At 43.5% G+C, this 18,855-nt stretch overlaps 1 long non-coding RNA gene across 4 annotated transcripts in view; it reads left to right on the forward strand.

The window, feature by feature from the left end:
• The window catches only part of LOC121057479, a 144,191-nt gene that overhangs the window by 17,962 nt on the left and 107,374 nt on the right, over positions 1 to 18,855 (forward strand). For 3 of the 4 annotated variants that reach the window (XR_005813804.1, XR_005813806.1, XR_005813802.1), the window contains exons 1-3: positions 6,005 to 6,748; positions 7,664 to 7,941; positions 17,755 to 17,855. This is a non-coding gene — a long non-coding RNA (uncharacterized LOC121057479). Of the gene's footprint in view, positions 1 to 6,004; positions 6,749 to 7,663; positions 7,942 to 17,754; positions 17,856 to 18,855 lie in introns of those variants that run through there. The other variant, XR_005813803.1, reaches the window with a different exon arrangement.

The raw sequence follows: 18,855 nt of genomic DNA on the forward strand, positions 1-18,855 counted from the left end.
TAACAGCGAGAGGTCCGAGATAATCACCCCGATCTCTCTCCAGTCTGGGGCTGCGGGTACCTCCAGAGGCAATTCGTCTGACCCAGATTAGAGGCTGTTCTTGAGAATGAAATGAGACGTCTTCAGTGGGAGCCTGCTTCTCCCTGCTGTCTGTAAAGGAAGCCTGGCGTGACTGGCTTGGAATTAGATGTTGAACACCTAGATGCTTAAATTAAGGAAATGAGTCTTACCCTGCCTAGCATACAAAATTTCCGCAGTTTAGCCAAGCTGATGAAATCCCTGTGCATTAAGAACAGCTTATAAAACTTTATTTCAACCTTGTGTCGCACCGATTGTGTTCAAGCTTTGAGAAATAAAGGGGGGAAAAGCACATTTTTGGAGCCATTTGACTTCAGCATTTAAAAGTATCAGAACTGAAATGCAATTGTGAAATTCTGGGGTAATCCCAGCTCCTACAGGCTCCTCTGGAAGTCCCAGGAAATTTCCATCCTCAAGCTAGATTTGGACAAGGCACCCAGAAAAAAAATCTTTCTGAAATAGTTCTTCATAGGTTGGAAGATCAGCAATGCAGCTTTGGAGTCTTGTCCCCACCCCCCACCCCCTTCTGAATCTCAGGTCTCTCATTCACATAGAAAATTCCTCTGGCTTCATCATTATCTATTATGCTTAGGTAGGCTTCGGATGAGTTCTCATTGAGTTCTTTTTCTTCTTTTTTTATTTATTTTTTATTTATTTCCTCTCCTTATTACACTTCCCATTTCTGCGCTCCTACATCTCCAAGTAAATCCAAGACAGCTTATTATTTATAGAAAAGCATAAATATCTCTAGTGCTCTGTACACCAGTACAAACGCATTACCTGACCTCAAAGTGTTCTTGTCACAAAAGCATCCAGAAGACACCAACACCCCTAGTGCAGGGATGAGGACAAGTCACCATGGCATTCAAGCGATGAGGTTACCTCTATAAACAGGTTGTGCTTAATGGGAGATGGCTTCTGTGTTCATGCGATGTTTTCCATAAAGGGGGAAATATATATTTTGTAGCCTTACAGAAAAGGTGTTTACCATAAAGGTGAAAAACAAGCAAACAGAATAACTCCCCAGAAAGTACAGATGGTGATTTTACTTGCGTTTCATGGCATGTTACAAGCTCTGGGCTTGCCCTCTGGAATGAGTGGCGATTGGTACCTTCATTAATGTAACCCAGAATAAGTGCAGTTCCCTCTCCATCCACAATGAGAACCCATCTTTACAGGCAATTGCCATGTTCAACGGGGACAAGAGGAGGTTTGTTCACCTCAGGTGGGTTACAGAGCTTGTTTGGACCCCGTGCATGTCTGTGCAATTCTCGTGTAGCATTACCAGCAGAAATTTTGTCCCACTTCTGCGGAGGGAACGATCTGAGTATTGCCTGCATGGGAAGGCAGAGAGGTCCAGGCAGCCAATGCCTTCAGGTACCCCTCTTGGAGTTGGATGAGTGAATGTAGTCACTGAAGAATACAAAAGTATCATTAGGCACTTATGGACTACATCCTGTGCTATGCATTCTTGGATTAATTTTAGCTAAAATTCTTATGGGATTTTTTCAAAATGAGAAAAAAATGCTGGAATTATTGCATTTAAAACAGAGATAGAGAAAAAGGAAAATGTTGGCTGTACACAAATGAGATTGTGTCTACACGTACACCATTTCAGATAGATATATGCGGACTCTGTGTTAGCAGAATAAGCGTTAAGATATCTACAGACACAAAATGTAAGAACCTATTGTACATGCACCTGCATACGTCTGTTGCTCCCCCAGCTCTCTTCCTGTAGAGCTCCTGTTGTATTAACAGTTTTCCAGCCCAAAAGCTACGAGCAGTCTCCCCTGACTATGCACAGACAAAAATATACCCGAGCACAAACTGTGCATTCTGCTCAGTAGGCTGAAGATACAACATTTTGCTATTCGAAATCTTGATCGTCTTCATTATCAGAATCTGTACTGTGACATGCTCATTTCTGGGACAGAATAGCTAATCAAACTACAGTCGTAGCAGGAGTGAGAAAGAAAAAAACAGATGCAATAAGGTCTGCATGGGTAATGTTAGGGATGTTCTCAGGCCTCCTAGATGTACATCCATCATCCTAAACTCCCATAGATACCTATTCTGAACTCATATACCCTCCTTCCCCCAGCTGTATGCAGGAACCACCCTTACAGAGCTTCCCTAGCAAAGCCCTACCAATTCCTCAGCTACCATATATTTACTCCCACACGCTCTCTTCTGTAGATACAGTTTTTAAAAAATTCACATCACCGCATTCAGTATTTCCCTGAAGTCAGAAGTAAGTCCCAGGAAGCTGCCAGAGGTTTAGAAGCTAAGCCAGCCATGCACAGCTCCGGTGCTGCTGACATTACCAGACGGCATTAATTTAATTCCACTCAGTTATGCTTTTAAATTTGATTTGAAAAATGTGTCATAAAATACCATTGAGAAGTGCAGTGCAGCATTTTGAAGCAGGCTGTGATGTTCCCTGCACTGACAAAGTCATGGGGAAGGGAATGTAATTTTCACAGCTAAGTACTGGGGGGCATGTTGGGAGAGATTCCCTTAGAGAATGGGTTGAGTGAATCAAGAATCACAAATAAACATTATATCCACTAAATATTTTCATGGTGTAGCAGATCCAGAGAACTCTGATTTAATGCTTTAAGGCCAAGGGTTGATGGAGAAAAAAAAAAAAAAAAAAAAGATACATGCTAAGCCTTCCAAATCAGTGGGCATACCCAGAAAAAAGGGAAGAAGACTCAGAAGCCTTTCCATAAATACACACATTTCCAGAAGACAGGTTTGGAGAATTTTTAATGTTCATTGTATAAAAATGCAAAACTCAATACTAACAACGAGGAAATATGTTTTTGTCCCTGAGCCACTGTTATCCACCCCAGAAAGATCAATACCTTAGGAAGTTGGGGTGAGCTTGCACTGGTGCCCACGCTAGCCACTGGCCACCTCCACTGTCATTGCAATATAACATCCCCTAAAGCACATGTTAGATTCCTTTTGCATTTTTGGTTTTGCAAAACAGAACCATTTCTTGTACTTCCATGGACAGCCTATTCCGTCAGACCTGTGCTAGGCATCCTCAAAACCACCTGTACACAGTGCTGGCTTGTCATGTGTAGTAACTGGCATCCAGCTCTACAAACTCATACCTGGTAGCACAAGAGCAGATGGTCTTATAAAAAGGACTGTGCTGGAAACAATTCCTCTTATCCAAAAACTCAGTTTCTTTTTTTTTCCATTCCAAATTTGACTGTTGTTGTAAGAAGCCAAAATTGGTAGTGGACAATTTGTAAGGAAAAAAAAAAAAAGATTCAGTCAGTCAAGAAGTTTTATGCTAATCATTTTTATTATGTTTCAATACCATTATGGAATTGTCATAATTGCAGACAAAAGAATAGTGAGGGGGTTGTGCTTTTCTCAAATGACATGGCAAAATTTCTGAAAGACGTTATTTAAGAAAATTTTAGAAACAGACTTGTACAAAGCTTTGTCTGATCTCCAAAGGCTCTTCCCTGTGTCTCACAGCGAGTGCCATGCCCTGCAGTGACCCATCCCTGTGCGAAAGGTGCTCTGAAGAGTCTCTCCCGTTGACTGATCATGATGGGTTTCATCTGCAGGGGATGGGGTGACGGCCTCCTGGGACAGCCCTGCGAGGAGCCCGGTCAGGTCCCGTGTTCCTGATTCACTCCTTGCAGTTCCTCTGCCTCCTGTTGTGCTCCTTTGTGTTGTGGGGATGAGCCTTTTATCACATAACACTGACCGGTAGCAAAAAGCGTGAGAATGAATGGATCTGATCAGCTCTGCCTCGGGTGCTGGTGTCAGTCTCACAAAGATGGGATGCATTGCCTTCACCCTTTTAATCTGAACCTAAACCAGGGCTATTGGAAAGCACCTGTGTGAGGGGCTCAAAGGTCTCATTTTCTAAAGAACTGTCCTTTCATATCTCTCCCTTCTTTCACCACTTCTCTTTTGCTCTCCTCTCCATTGTCATTTTCTCTTTGACCATCATGTTCGCTTCTATTCTCAAAAGCCAGCAGAGCGGCGAACCGAGTGGCTGGCCACGTGCCTCACCCCTCGCAGGGGAGGCACATGTGAATGCTGAAGGCTCTCGTCCTGGCAAGCACCCAAGCGCTCCGTGACAGCCTTTAAGCACCTGAAGCACACCGCAGGAATACCGAGAGATCCTCAGCAGTACAGGCTGGGGTACTGGCAGACACCGAGCGATGGCACATCCTTGGAATACCGAGCAATTCACAACTCGCCCTGGAATATTGAGTGACCCGGAGCCACCGATGCTCCCTGAATACCAAGCAGCTCTGCACCTTCGCAACTGCATCTGGAGGGAAGTGGTGTGACGTGGCTCGAAACCAATCCTTCTGCAGAAAAGAAAAAAGGGGTTGAAAAGATGCAGAGAGTCAGTCTGAAGCTGTGGAGTTGGATCCTGAGCTGGGATTTTCCAAAGAATGTGTAGAATACAAGGTGCCCAGGCATTACTGAAGGATGTGATGGGAGCTGAGCACCTAATTCAGTCCTTCAGGAGCTTTTTAAAAACCCAGTCTAAGACTGAACTGGTGTGCAGAAAAACGCACTGCTGTTCCACAAGGGTCCTGGTGTCAGCAGCACGGCAAGGGCCACCTCAGCACTGGAGGCACTGGGTCAGGAAGGCTGCAGACATGGCTGTGAACTAGAAGTGACCCGCTCTTGAAGCCAAAACACTTCCTAATTTTTCCATTGCTAGGGTACCTTAGACAGGAGATACACAAAAACGGTTATTTGGAAACTCATTTTTTTCCCCTCCAGGGTATTAACACAAGCTTTACAAAGGCTTATAATCCCTTTAGACAACAGCAGCAAGAGCAGCAGCAACTACAAAGCCCTAAGCTTGGAACTCAATCCCCTGGTGACGGGCTGAACCCTCTGCTGAGGTTGCAAAGGAAGAGAAGGGTGTGAAGATATTTACATCAAACACATGGAACAAGAGGGGATTTTAATCAAACTTTTCTTTTTCATCTGTTCTTTCTTCTCTTGGAATCTGCTTTTTCTTTATCCTGATGAAATTCAGTGCTTGCTTTTTTCCTTTTTTTTTTTTCCTGTGAAAAGGAGGATTTAAAAAAAAGTCACAATCCCCCCTGAAAACTCAGAGTATTAAAACTCCAGGGCAATGCATCTCCAAAATCTATAAGACTGTAAGAAGATAAGAGACAAAAACCCACAGAAATGTTTCCTCTCTGTGTCTTTGGAAGTTGCAGACGCGTGTATAATACCCCTAAGCCGGGGTAATCTGCTTGCCTCCTCCTGCCTTTCCTGATGCACGCGGATGTACTTAGCATTAATATTCCTCACACTACAGCAAATGAACACCCAGGAGGCAGCTGACTCAATCAGTGCTTGTTTTACTTACTGTGTATCACTGAGAAAAGACCATAAACTAGAGCACGACAGATCTGTAATGCTCATTTCAATATGCTTCCCCTGTTTGTTCCAGCCCTGATGAACTTTCATATTCAGCCAAAATAAAAGGAAAAAGAATTAAGAAATATATTATAACAAACACATTAGCAACGTGTGGTAAATTACCACTGGAGATTCCAGTTCCTCATGGTAGGAGCATTTGTGGATAAACACATTTGTTTACTTCATTTTTCCTGCTGCTTTCTCCAGCGTCTGATTATTCACTCAACGATGTCACGACTCCCGAGTCTGATGTCATGGCTGTTTCCGCAGCAACCCAACTGAATCAAAGGCAGTTCTGAAACTAGGTATGCTGGAGTAAAAATAATTTGGGAAAAAGCATTTTTCCATTCCCCCCCATAAAATTGATGGGCTCCTATCAAAGCTGTTCGGAGACTGGTATTTATTTTAATTATGATGGCACAATCACAAAATGCAAAGGAGCTAGCTGTTATTTTTGGAACAGATACAGCTGCAGGGTAACTGAGAGAGAAGACTGTACAGACCGTACAGATGAGCTTATTTCGTATGGCCAGAATCACACACCCGACCGGATGGGCTATGAGATGTTGCCCCCCGATTTCCCTGATCGGGTCCCACTGTTGCTGGTGAAGATCTGTCCGTACAGTCAGCGGATCTGAGGATGAGAGAGGTTTGGATCTGTAATGACTGCAGTGGGAGCACCGATACCTGCTTAAAGTAGCCCCAGTCTGTGCCTACCTAAGTGAGGAGTGATGAATCCTCCTCTCCAGTTCCTTAATAACAAAGTCTGCCTTCCTTTCAGCTCCTCGCATACCTACTCACTTGAAACCTTGGTTTAACCCGTCCTACCATTGGTCACTGTATTGACTTGATCGTGAGGCTCCCAGAGAGGCTTTAATTGAATTTGCAGCTGAAGAAATAGATCTGGAGGGACAGAAAGAGAGATGATGCTGGGGCAGTGGAAAAAGCTTTGAGGAGACGAGTTGCCTCCGGGGAATATGAAGGCACGAAAGTTGCTTTGATTCACGGAAACCAGAGAGAGGCTGAGAGCGGTGAAATGAGCTGTAGACCAGAACAAGTCTCTAAGGCGGTTCAGAAAACTTGGGTTTAATTTAGAGAGGAGTTTTGAACAACAGCTTAAATCAGAGGCACCAGGCAATGTTGTTTTAGGGGACGTTTCCAGTGAGCGGCTTAGCAGAGCCGTGGAAGGGTTTTGGAGGGAAGCTGGGTGAAAAGCAACGCTTAACGAACCAGAAACCGGGTATGGGAGCTGGTGGCTGTGACGGTACGGCTGCTCCATGCTGATGCACATACGAGTTTGGGGGATGAGGGGAGTTTTGTTGGCAGCGAGGTTCATCTGGGCCCCCAGCTCTGAGGGACGGATGCATTTTTGTGGTCAGTGAGAGGTTCTGCAGATGGTCAGCCAACTCAGGTGCCATCAGGCAGGCTTTGCTTGACTCACGGGCAGTAGGAGGAAAGTTAATTCAGCAGCAGCTAGAAGGCGTGCTTTTCACGCTCTAGTGACTCTCTATTTACTGCATTCATTAGCTTCAAAGCCAAGATTAGCCTGTGGGATCCCTGCCTCCTGCCTTGTGACCTGGATGCGTCTTTGCCTGTCCTCTCTGCTGCATTGTTTCCTAACAGGCTGTTATTAGGACAGGCTGCTATTACAGTGGGGCCCGGGCGGTGGGAGCCCTCGCAGCGCCGCTCTGTGATCTGAAGTCTGTACGTGTCCTTTACGTCTGATAAACAAACAATGGGTTTGCCTCCCGCGTTCACCTGCTTTGTGTTTTAATTGGTTCAGGCTCAAAAACACGCAGAAGGGCTGAGCTGTCTCAGCAATGTGTAATATACCCGATTCACAGGAATTTGTGTCTCAGTATGGGGCATGTCATTCAAATGTTTTCTGCCTCAGAGTTGGTGACATTCGGTTCGCTTTCAGTCTCCTGTATGTAAGAAAAGCAATCACACGTTCTGGGGGCCTCAAAGCAAACTCTGTTGTTATAATTCTGGTTTCCTTCCATTTTTTTTAATGTTCCTTGCCCAGAGCGTGTGTGTAATTACAATGCCAATGATAACCCAGGTTGCCACCTCTTCCATCCTTCCTTCCTATGATTCTATGATTCCTTCAAGAACATCTCTTTTTTTTTTTTTTTTTTTTTTTTTTTTCCCCTAGGAATTAGAATTGGTTCCTCAAAACCAGGAGGGACCAATACAAGATGGGTGATGCAACACAGGAGCACCATGAAGCAAGCCATTTGCCCTGCTTCTTGAGCCAGAGTTGTAGCACTCAGCCTGGGCACAGACCTGACTTACCTCCGCTATGAAGAGTCACTTGAGCACAATGTCTGCAAACTCAACCACCTTCTCATTGCTACGCTTCCTGAATCCTGAATAAAGGAGAAAAAAAAGTGGTGACACAATCCTACAGGATTGCTCGCTGTGAAAGCTAAGGTAAGGACAGCATGCATCGCCAGGCCACAGGGAGCTTTTCCTCCAGTTCCAGCTCCTGTTTTCATGCCATCTCTGGGCTCCTGGCATGGTGTGATCTCTGCCCACCTACAAATGCCCAGCTCCAGCTCTCTTTGGTCTGTGCAGTGGTTCTTTCTCAGAGGTGTCCTTCTTCACTGGAGAAGGCCCAAATTACTGGTGGGAAAGGACAGGAGGATGCCAGTTTAGCCACAAAGAAAGGCCTGTGCCAGCAGCGCATCAGTCCTTCCTCTCCTCAAAGGTTTCCATGGTCCCACCTCTACCCCTCTTCCCTCACACCCCTGCTGCTCTAGGAAGAGCTCTTAGCCAGGTACTGCCACTTCATTGACATCTTCAAGAGATGCACATGTTGCCCTCCACTTGCCTGATACATCCCATAATCTGTGCCACAGCTCCCAGTGATACTGAGTCCTCTCGCTGCTCCAGCCCTGAGCTATCAAACAGACCTGGCTGTCCTAACCCTACTCAGTGCCCCCTTTTCAGCACATCATTGCAAAGGTTGGGGAAGAAATCCCGCTTCCCCAGACAGATAGGGATGATTCATAGCACACGGAGCAGGCAGCCCTCCTAATTCGAAGGCCTGGAGTAGGTGTGTGCTTGGCCTTCTTAAAATAGATTATCATTTTTGTGTCAGCATCTCTTGCTCCTCCACCCCCCACAATGTTTGCTGATTACATCCTTGAAGTGTCACCTGCACATCAAGTTTTTGAGCGTGGCAGCTGAGTCCTGAGCTTGGAGGGAGATCAGGTATACTGGGGAAGAAAAGAAAAGCTTCCTCAGTACAGTCCTGAGAGGGGAAGAAATGAGAGAGAGTATAGAAAATATCTGTCCCTTTGTCTTCCCTTCTCCTTCCATTCAACAGCAAGGCTCTTACCCGATTACCTAACGGTGTGCAATTGCTAATGTTGTGAGAAGTGCTTGGGAGCCACCAGATCAGAATAAAGAGCAGGAAGCGTTATCACTACCTGTTCTGAGTTGAAGTGAGGTGGAGAAACCACGACATAACCCTCAGGACCTGGTAGTACACCAGCAGCAGTGCAGTGATCACTTCTTGGACTAATGCTGGAGGTGATGCTCACTGGGTACCATTCCCCACATCACTCCTGCTCACAGAAGGGCTGTGAGGTATGTCTCCCTGGTGGTGTATATGCAGCACTCATACGTGAAACCACCTTGGCCCCCAAAAGTGGTACTAAATAGTGCTAAAACAGGTCCCCTACCTCCATTTGAATGACATAAACTGAAAATGTGGCTGCTTTGGGAGTAGATAGCACTTTTCTGCCTGAATGCAAGTTGTTTACCTCACAATCCATAATGGATCCTAAAAAAATACAGTTTTATTTTTCTTACAGGCATCTAGCTAATGGATGAAGTAATGTAGTGAGGCTATTGTATTTCATTCAATAGCCTATATGTAGATTTGTTGTGAAGGATAAAATGTTCCCTCTTCAAACACTAACCATGGGAGTGCAGTCTACCGCTGACCTTGTGCGTTGTGCTGTGTGCAGCTAACAATACAAGCACAGACTATAGGCAATGCGAACACAGAAATGTTTGTTTGAATAGCAGAGACTTCCTCCATAGCACATGTGCCAATATTTGCCTGCGTATAAGGTACAATTATTCACAGTTTTTAAGGTTTGAATGAATACCTCTGATTTCTGACTGTCCTGAAAAAAAATGGTTGTTTGTAACTTGCCATGTATGAATATTTGGGCTTAAAATATTTCAGAACCACAAGCTCCCACTCCTCTTTGTGTATGGGTATATGTGCTTCCACTAACAACAGTCTGTGGTCTTCCTTCTCTCCCCCCAGAAACAGTTTTATTTCTGAAGGGTAACAATCAGCATCCATGCAGGCTTTTAAAGCTAATGTTTCTAATTATGGGTGAAGTGAGTTCTGTTGATAACCTGTAAAACATTTTCATAACTTATGAGGTGCAAAAAGATTAGCTGAACTTATGATGGTATTATTCTGTGCTGTCAGTGTATTAATAGAGCGCGCTAATGGAGCTGTTCTCCTATCTCAGTGGGATGGGATCCACCTCATTTCATTAACCACCTGAGAGTTAGATATCTTGTCTAGGCTGGTTGTTCAGGATCTTTCTGAAGTCTCTGCACAGTGTTAGACATCTCAGGGAATGACTAGTCTCATACTAATGCTGATATCCAGATAGATGGAAGGAATAATCTGTCTCCTGCAGATGTCAGTCACCCTCGGGGTGCACCTTCAGGGGACGGCGAGACTAAGCCCCTAACTTGTAGCTGGCTAAATGTAGCTCAGAAGCTGTACTCCGATTAATTAACAAATTAATGAGTGTGTCAGTGGACTGGGGCTACACGAGGCAAGTCCTGAGTACTCAGTAGAACAGGAATGTTTCCTGAACAGACATCAGTTCCTGTCCTTGTACATTCCCCTAAAAGCCAGGCTCCTCAGAAGGGAACTGCCTGACAATTTCACTCTGCTCTGGCTTCAGTGCAGACCACAGGGGGTTCCACCTGATATAAACGTGGAAGGAAAGTACCAGAGATGATACCATGGCTGATTTCAGCACAATTAGAACCACCTTTTCATTCTTACCCAGAGGAAAGATAGTCACAGATACTGTGCCCTAAGATGTATGATGTAAGCATAAGACATTTCAGGTCTTACTTATCAGGTAACTAAGTGTAAGGTATGAAGAGAATAGGCCTGAATTTCTTACAGTTCTAACACCACAAAGTTCTTACAGTTTTAACACCACAAAGAATTGAAGTATGTTCCAGTAAGGGAATAAAGGACCTGCCACTGCCCAACCAAGGACCGTTACATGATATCGTGGAAGAACTTAGTCCTTACTCCTTTATTTCCTATTTTTAGAACGTCTCTGATGTTTCCTTCAGTGCTCCTTCCGTGAGATTCCCATCAGGCCAGTGGAGGGCACCAGCTCAGATGAAATTGTACAGATTCAGCACTAACTCTGTGCCCTCTGGCTCTTCTCAGCCCCTAGGCAATGTCTCACCACAAGCCATTAATGGCAGCAGTGCAGCCCTGCTGCTTTGCACATACATAGGCTTGCAGAGATGAATAAGATCCTATAAAGATACTCAGTGTCTAATTTCAGACATCTGACTTGGGTGTTAGAGATAAATGGCTAGAACCCCTAAAGCTCCTTGTAAAATCAGTGGAGAAGGATTTGAAAAGATGGTAATTCGTGCCAGGCAGGATCCTAACTTAGCTCTTCTGAATCTGGAAGAGCTAATCACTGCAGAAGGAGCCTAGGAACATGACCCACTAAACTTGGATGCCCAAGATGTCTCACATGAGTCAGTGTGAATAAGAAATGATGCATTAAGACTTTATTAGTATCTGACAGCCTTTTGATCATGGCATGGAGTGGAGATGTGAAGGTGGGATCGGTGCCAGCCTGTCTGACTCTGGGTTTGTTCCAGAACATGTCAGCTCATGGTGTCCTGCAGCCACCTCTCCACAGGCCTCTTCCTCCTTTAATTGATAGGCACAACCCTAGAAGTATTAAAACTATGCATCCTTCTGTTGAAGTTTAATTTATCTAATTTTCTAAAAATAAAGATTTCCTATTTCGTCTTTGCCAAGATAAAACTCTTTCTTCCACAAACCCCATCCTACTGCCCTTCTCTCTGAGCAGAAGTCTCTCAGGCCTCACAGGAGAAATCTTCCTCCAAATTGGTTTGTATCTACAATCTCCACACTCAAAATCTTCCTCTCTGGGAACAGCATCTTCTCGAGCCCATGCTGGAAGCCTTCAAGCTTCTGTAGGCCATGTCCACCTGAGGCCATCCAACAGAATTTGCACAGCTCAAATGCAATTTGTGGTGCAGTTTTTGCTACCTGCTTTCTGCCTGCAGCTCTGTTGTCTGTGGCTTTCGCTTCAGGCCCCATAGGTCTAAAATCTTCCAGAATAATCCTCTCACAAGAGGTTGCCTGCTCCTCGGGTAAGCACCAATGGCTGCTGCTGTCCTGCATCGCCCTGGTGAGGCACTACTCTCCTTTATAACTGGTATGATCAGAACCTTGCAATGATTTTTCTTCGTTATCTAATGCAGAATTTATTTTGTGTGGAGCAGGGGGAGCCTGGGGAGGGGTGTAGAAGGGAAGGCACCCAGGAAAACCTCAGTAAGTGTGTTTAGAGGGATGGTATTCCTGCAACGAGCTCTGTTTGACTGGTGGTAAATGTCTTCTTCATTGATAGTAGCTAATGCAAAACACACCGCCTGCAGCTTTTTATTTTAATGTAGACATCTGAAAGTGACTGTATGATGGAGGGAGAAAGAGAAAGGTTATGTGTCTTCGCAGGCCCAAAATGGCAGTATAATGAATATAAAAGCTATCCTCTCCTCCTCTAATATATTCACTCACCATTCCACCCTCTTTTCTAGTGACTGTAAACAACATTTGTCATCAGCAATGGGCTACTTTTCATTATAAAACTGATCTGGAAACTACATTTTTATTTCATGTACATCAGCGGCGACGGGGGAAGAAACAGGCAAGGGGAAAATATATGTCGCTTGCAGGAGAGGGACCTGGGACAAGTGTTGCCTGTGCAATTCTGGGGATCATTCATAAGTCTGGCCTCCAAGACAGAAGATGGTCTAATGCCTCATTAAATCCTGCTGAGCCAACGATGATGTATCATACCCTTTCAATCTTCAACTAAGTAATGCAGTTTAAAAAAACTAATTTGCACATGTTTAATGCATTCATTAAGCTATTAGTCTTTCAACAAGAGATTTAATAGCAAATTAACAGTTTTTATGAAAGAAAAAACAACAACAAAACTCCCCACTTAGTAGAATTACTTTTGTGTCAGAGCACAATACAGGGTAATGGGCAATTAGGGGTTTCAGAGAGGAGGATGGGAAGATGGGTTTAATTTGTGTTTGGTTTATAATTAGCTGGTGCATGGTGCTTAGAATGAAATGAAGTGGATCCCCTTGGTGGGTAAGACACTGATTTGGCCAGAAAGCACAGGGGCTAATAAAAATGAGGAAGATGATGGTTGGAGCTAAAAGAAATCAGAGGTCCATACCTGAGAAAACGTTTTCATGTTGTATGTCTTTCCATGCTCAAGTCAGACTTCCTTGTGGTCAGACGCTGGGGGCTGAGCTTGTGGTGACTTGGCATCAATGCAGGTCTTGCTGGAGCCTCTAGGGGTTTTGACACTAGCTGATAGGCCAAGCTTCTTCAAAGCACAAGCGGTTGCTTTGTGCATTGTCTCATCGTAACATGTAAAACTCAGCAGAGTCTTTATTTTAGGCCTGGGCTTAAAGATGAGCAAACTCTTAAGTATTTTGCTTAGTGAAGGTGAGTTTGTTTAGGTCCAAAGCCTGAATTTCAGTCTGAATCCTCTTTAGCAGATACATGCCAGTGCAGATGGCTGGCACAGGGGCTGTTTTGTGACTTTAGGTTTCTGTAAGTCCCTTAAAAAATATGTAGATCAGTCAATCAATCAATCAATCAATCAAATCCTTAATGAGAGTACTGAAATCCAGGGGAAAAAAATTCCGAGAGAGAATGAAGAATTGCAAACTCAAGTTGTTATCTGAACTTACTGAAAATAAGTATAATCCATTCCTTGAAAAGGAGACAAAGAAGTGGAGCTGTGCTTGTTTGCTTGTTTATTTTTAAATGCTATTTCTAAGTTTTCTGTTTCTTTGAAAAGACAGTTGACAGAATATTGAACACCAAATCCACAGGATTCTTGGGCTTTCCTTTTTTTTTTTTTCCAGATAAACTTTAGAATTTTTTTTCCTATCAGAAAAATTCTTTAAGGGATCCTACACTGAGCTTTGATTTTCAGCTGGAAAGAGACAGAAAGAGAGAATAGTATAAAATCAATTTCTTAGAGGTCTGAAGAATCATAAATACAGTTTGAATCAATAGCCTGTGTGTGAGAGTTTGTGTGTGTCTTCCCTCGCACACATCTATTCAAATAACTGCTTTCCCGTATTCAAATCCTTGCTTTCCAGCGTGGAATATTAGCGTAAAGCAATGGATCTTGGATATAAATCTGCTTTTCCAAGACTTCTCTCTGCATAGAGGATTCCCTCCTCTCACTGATACTGATTTTATGTAGCTACAAGTGCATTGGCATTCAGGACAGGAAAAGAGCCCTTATAAAAAAGCACTTTTGTGCAAACTTTCTGGGCTTTAAGCACCAACCTAAAATTAAGCAGACGCTTAAGCCCAATCACGTGTAGGCAATGCATCCACATCTCAGTGTCCTTCAATCTCTGCAGGCAAGGCCATGTTAATTCCTTGCATCACCATGGACTCAAAGAGGAGTTTGGCAGCCTAACGATTCGGTAGGATCCTTAGGGCTCGAGGCTGAATGTATTTGCATCCAGATGCATTGTGTTCTGAATGCCGTTGTTCCAATATTTACCCAAGGTAATGGATAGTAGTAATAAGACTTTGCACTTCAGGAAGGGACGCTCAGAATTAACAAACTGGAAGTGTGCCTTGGCTGCGGGAGCTCCAGGTAAACATGGGTTACTCACAGATTTTTTTAAGTGGGAGGTTCTTGGCTGTGTTTAGCGATAAAGCAGAGGTAAGGGGTGCATGGCCCAGCAGAGGAGGTTCCTGGGTCCTGGAACCTGGGCTGTTATGGATGTGTATTAGTGCCAGAGGGTTTCCTGCTTTTTGCTACAGCATTTTAGATGTGCTGCTGAAACATCACAGGAACTTGGGCTTATATATCTCTAGGCTAGAGGCTGCTGACTGCTTGGTCCCACGGCAGCAGACGTAATCCATGCTCTCAATGTTATCCTGAACACACGCTTGTGCAGCGACTGCTGCCAGCTCCTTCTCTCCACCTCCTTCAAGCTAAATGCTATTTTCCCACTGGCTCCCTTTCCCCGTATTCACTGCTCGAGTTCAGGGGCTCGGGGTGGGCTTCGCCCCACTGCTGCCCAGGCCCAGGCCCAGGCCCAGGCCACGCTCCTCTGCCAGGCTGCTGCCTCTGAATTCTGTCGTGTCAGGTTTTATCCCGTTGAGCAGCTTGGTGTGTGGGCTGCTGCCTGCTCTCTAAAAGCTTCTGAGATATTTGTGGCTGCTCTGCTTGTTCTGATTCGGTTGGAACAAAAATAATTACTCAAGGGACGGAAAAAAATGCATGCATGTGTGTGTGCACATGTATGTGTATGTTGATAAAATGTTTCTGAAGTGCACCACAGGACTGCACTGTGTTTTAGAGGGAGATGTTAATATGGTAACTGTTCTATTCTCGAGGCACAGTGAGGGTCCTGTATGAGGAAAGTACCATGAGAGAGTCTTTGAATTTTGGAAATTATACCAGAATCACAGCTCTGCCCTAGAATTTCTTTAAACTGTCTTACATATACTGGGATGCAATGGTGATGGAGCAAGCCTCCTGCAGGCTTGTGAGGGAACAGTATATGGTCAGAGGGCTGATCAGATCCTGTAAATGAATGTTGCACATGTAATATTGAATAGTTCTTCTATCTGGTCTTCAACTTGCTGGGATTAATTTCACCTATGCAGAGAACTATGCACAGGGAATCTGTGACTTCTGCTATACCTGGGTGTAATGGCTGATAAGGCAGATGTGCAAATTTCCCTAGTTGCCCTGGTGCTATGGCTGAAGATATTTTAAATCATTCCACCCTCAAATCAAAGAAATGTTTCAAACTTAATCTGTGAACACTTTGAGCTGGATTTAGGGGTGAAATTTGCTTAATGTACATCCTCAAAACCCAGTTTAGGTGGTTTCAATGAAGTTTCAGCTTCAGCAGTGGGTCACATTACACAAATTAAATTCTCCCAGTCTTGAGTGAACCTGCCTATCACTTTGCCTCTGAGAGATCAGCAGCAAGAGCGATTGCACACACATGTCTAGGAAATCTGTCTACCTGTTATCCCTCCCCTTTGAAGCACAGCAAAAAGCTGGGGCTAGCACAGCCAGTCTGTTGTAATTGAATTTCCTTGCCTTGTGTGTTATATTTTATCAGTCTGGGCTCTTTTGGCTTGCAGTGATGACTTGGAGGTATTTGCATTGCACAGGGCTGCTGAGGAGAGTGGTTGAAAAATGGTGTGAAAATGCTGATAAATAGTTCTAAATGAAAGCAATTTTAGCAAGAGAGCCCGTAGGCGGCCTTAGTCTCCTTTTTGGTGATTGTAACACTCCAAAGATAGAGCTTCCAGCAGCAATGGGCACACAGAGACAGAGCTGTGGCACAGAACACCTAGGGCTGCAAGAGCCAAATATTGGCTTTGCTTTGCCTCGCTATTGTTTGAGTCCAGCTGGATCAATTTATTGGCCAGATTAAAGCCCCTAAATCTGCTGCACACCCATTCATGGCTTTCTTCTGCCCTACTAATGGCAAGTACGTGAAAGAATTTGGAGCTGTCAGCCATGGAGGACACAGCTTTTGGTCTTCATACTCATCCACCACTTGCACCAAAGGTAAAGGCAATAGCAGCCTCTCACAGGTGCACCTTATTCCTGGAGCTAACATTTTAGGGGACAGCTGACATCCTGCCTTGCTCAGGCCCTGGACTGCTTACCTGTGCCTGCAGCCTGGCTGCCTCTGAGCTTGGAGCAAGGGATGTGGGAGGCTGCAGAGCTGATATTTCAGGGGGTCACCACCGATGGAAACTAAGCTCATCCCTACGTTGTAATTATTTGATATCAACATTCAGACCCATTTTTAAGTTATTTCAAGATGTTTTTAATATGAAAATAAAAAGCTAAGTGATTCCTAGGCTTGCATTAATGGAAGGAAGAGATAGAAACCTAAAGCTAAAAGTACTCTTTTTTTTTTTTTCATCTCCAAGTACATATGGAAATAGCTCACTCCAGCCCCTTGTACTTAAGGATCCATTTGTGCTGCTGCCTCAGCTCCTCCTGTGGAAGGCAGCAAGTTGAAAGAGTGATTTAGACACTGTTAACGCAAACGAGAGGAGACAGGCCAGTACTTAGCACGACAGGCTCCTCAGAAAGTTTAGACAGGGAGAAGCTGTTTCTTTTCTCTCTGTCGTTTCCCCTTTGCAGCCTGCAGATGAGAATTTCATAGTAGAATAATTCAAGGAGAAGGAACCCCTAGGTAATTCGGCTCCAGTCATCCGGCAGTCCTTAAACTCCCCAGTCTTTGTGGATCAGCTATGTGTATGCTAGCAGATGCTGTGCATTAGTACATTTAATAGAAAGGAAATTGTCCAGAATGAGTGACAATGCATATTCTAAATATCCAATAAAAGTATTCAACAGAGGAATTCAGGAAACACAAAAATGAAAGGGGCTGAAGGGTGATGTCTCTGCTCAATTGTATTGTGTATTCTAAAATGCTCCATGCTAAATTAGTGGGTTTGATGGAGGTACTGGAGAGTAAAGTGAAATGGCTTATCCATGCAGCCAGCTGGCTGACCGCTGCATGGTCTGACATTAAAAGGTACTCACCTTCAACGTATAAAAGCAAATGGGAATTCAGATCCATAAGGCCTGAATTAAAATTGAATGTAGATCACAGATTTTTCCCCACTGATAACACCAGTTAAATCTAGATTTTTGTATGTGCATTTCAGTTTAAGATCATGAGACAAGAAATGGCTTTATATACTAAAGTAAAAGCTATCTTTGTGCAGAACACTAGGGGAAAAAAAAAAAAGCCATTCTCTGCTTTACATGCTCAAAATGTATTTTGGGTAAACTTATATAACTCGTGGATGAATTCTTTCTGCTGGCTTCCCTTTACAGGAATGAATCTGACCTCAATATTCAACAATATGTTTTCCAGATAAACTTGGCCCACGTTACATCATCCATCCTTTGGGTATACTGCAGAAATCACTCCAGCTCTCTTCAGCACCCTGGGCAGCACGTGGACTTCTAATTGTAGTGAGTAACCTTTTTTATTTTTATTTTTTCCTTTTCTGGAAGTTCCGAAGCATAAGATCATTCTCCTAATCCTAGAAATAACTCATTTTTTTCTGTTTTTATTGTGACTGACTACATTAACACAAGGGAATTGGCTTGAGGTTCTAGGATAAAGGCTATCTATTGTGTAATTCTCTGTATTAAAGCCATCAGACAACTATGTGGATTCAGAAAGTCAAAAGAATAAATGTCTTGTGACAAAGGTTTCCAGATACCCACTTAGGTTATGAGTAGACCTATAAAGAAAGGGACTGATCAGCAATGAGAACAACATCTCAGATGAGCTGTGGGGATAAAGTGAGAATTGCAAAATGTCAAGGTTTTAATTTCCTTGCAAAGGAAATTCTTTGCAGAGGAAATTAAAACAAACAGTAGAAATTCCTTGCCCATAGAAATAAGGAGAATCTAATGAGAGAAGAAATACTGACACCATGCAGGAAGAATGGCCCCAAGTTTAAAAGTAATCTTTGTTTGTCCTCAAAACAAAATGAATAATTTTCTTTCAATTTCAATAAGGATGTTGATAATAACCATGGCATAAAGGTGGGACACAAATGGAAAGAAGTGTATGGACATTTAAATTATTATAGCTAAGGTAGAAGTAAAATTCAAACTGCTTGATATAATGATAATGAGAGGAACAAATTGCTTTAATTTCTGATATCTGAAAGGCCTGTTTTACAGAATGTTGGTTCAGTAGCAGGTTGATACTATATAATGGAAAAATTATAAGCATGGCGTGCGTATTTTAGAGGAAAAAAAATGATCAAGGCATTTGTAAGTCTATTAGTGTGACCTCTGTAGTATGCAAAAACACCTTGGAAAGACAAAATTAATTGGAACAGCTTAAGGTGGATCACAACTCTTTCTCTAAGAAAAGGCTGCAAAAGAATGATGTGGTATCTGGCTTTGAGAAGGTAACTATTTTCCAGCTGGTTGTTGTACTTTAGATATGAATCCA

This window comes from Cygnus olor, chromosome 19 (assembly GCF_009769625.2).
Source record: "Cygnus olor isolate bCygOlo1 chromosome 19, bCygOlo1.pri.v2, whole genome shotgun sequence".
Lineage (NCBI taxonomy): Eukaryota > Metazoa > Chordata > Aves > Anseriformes > Anatidae > Cygnus > Cygnus olor.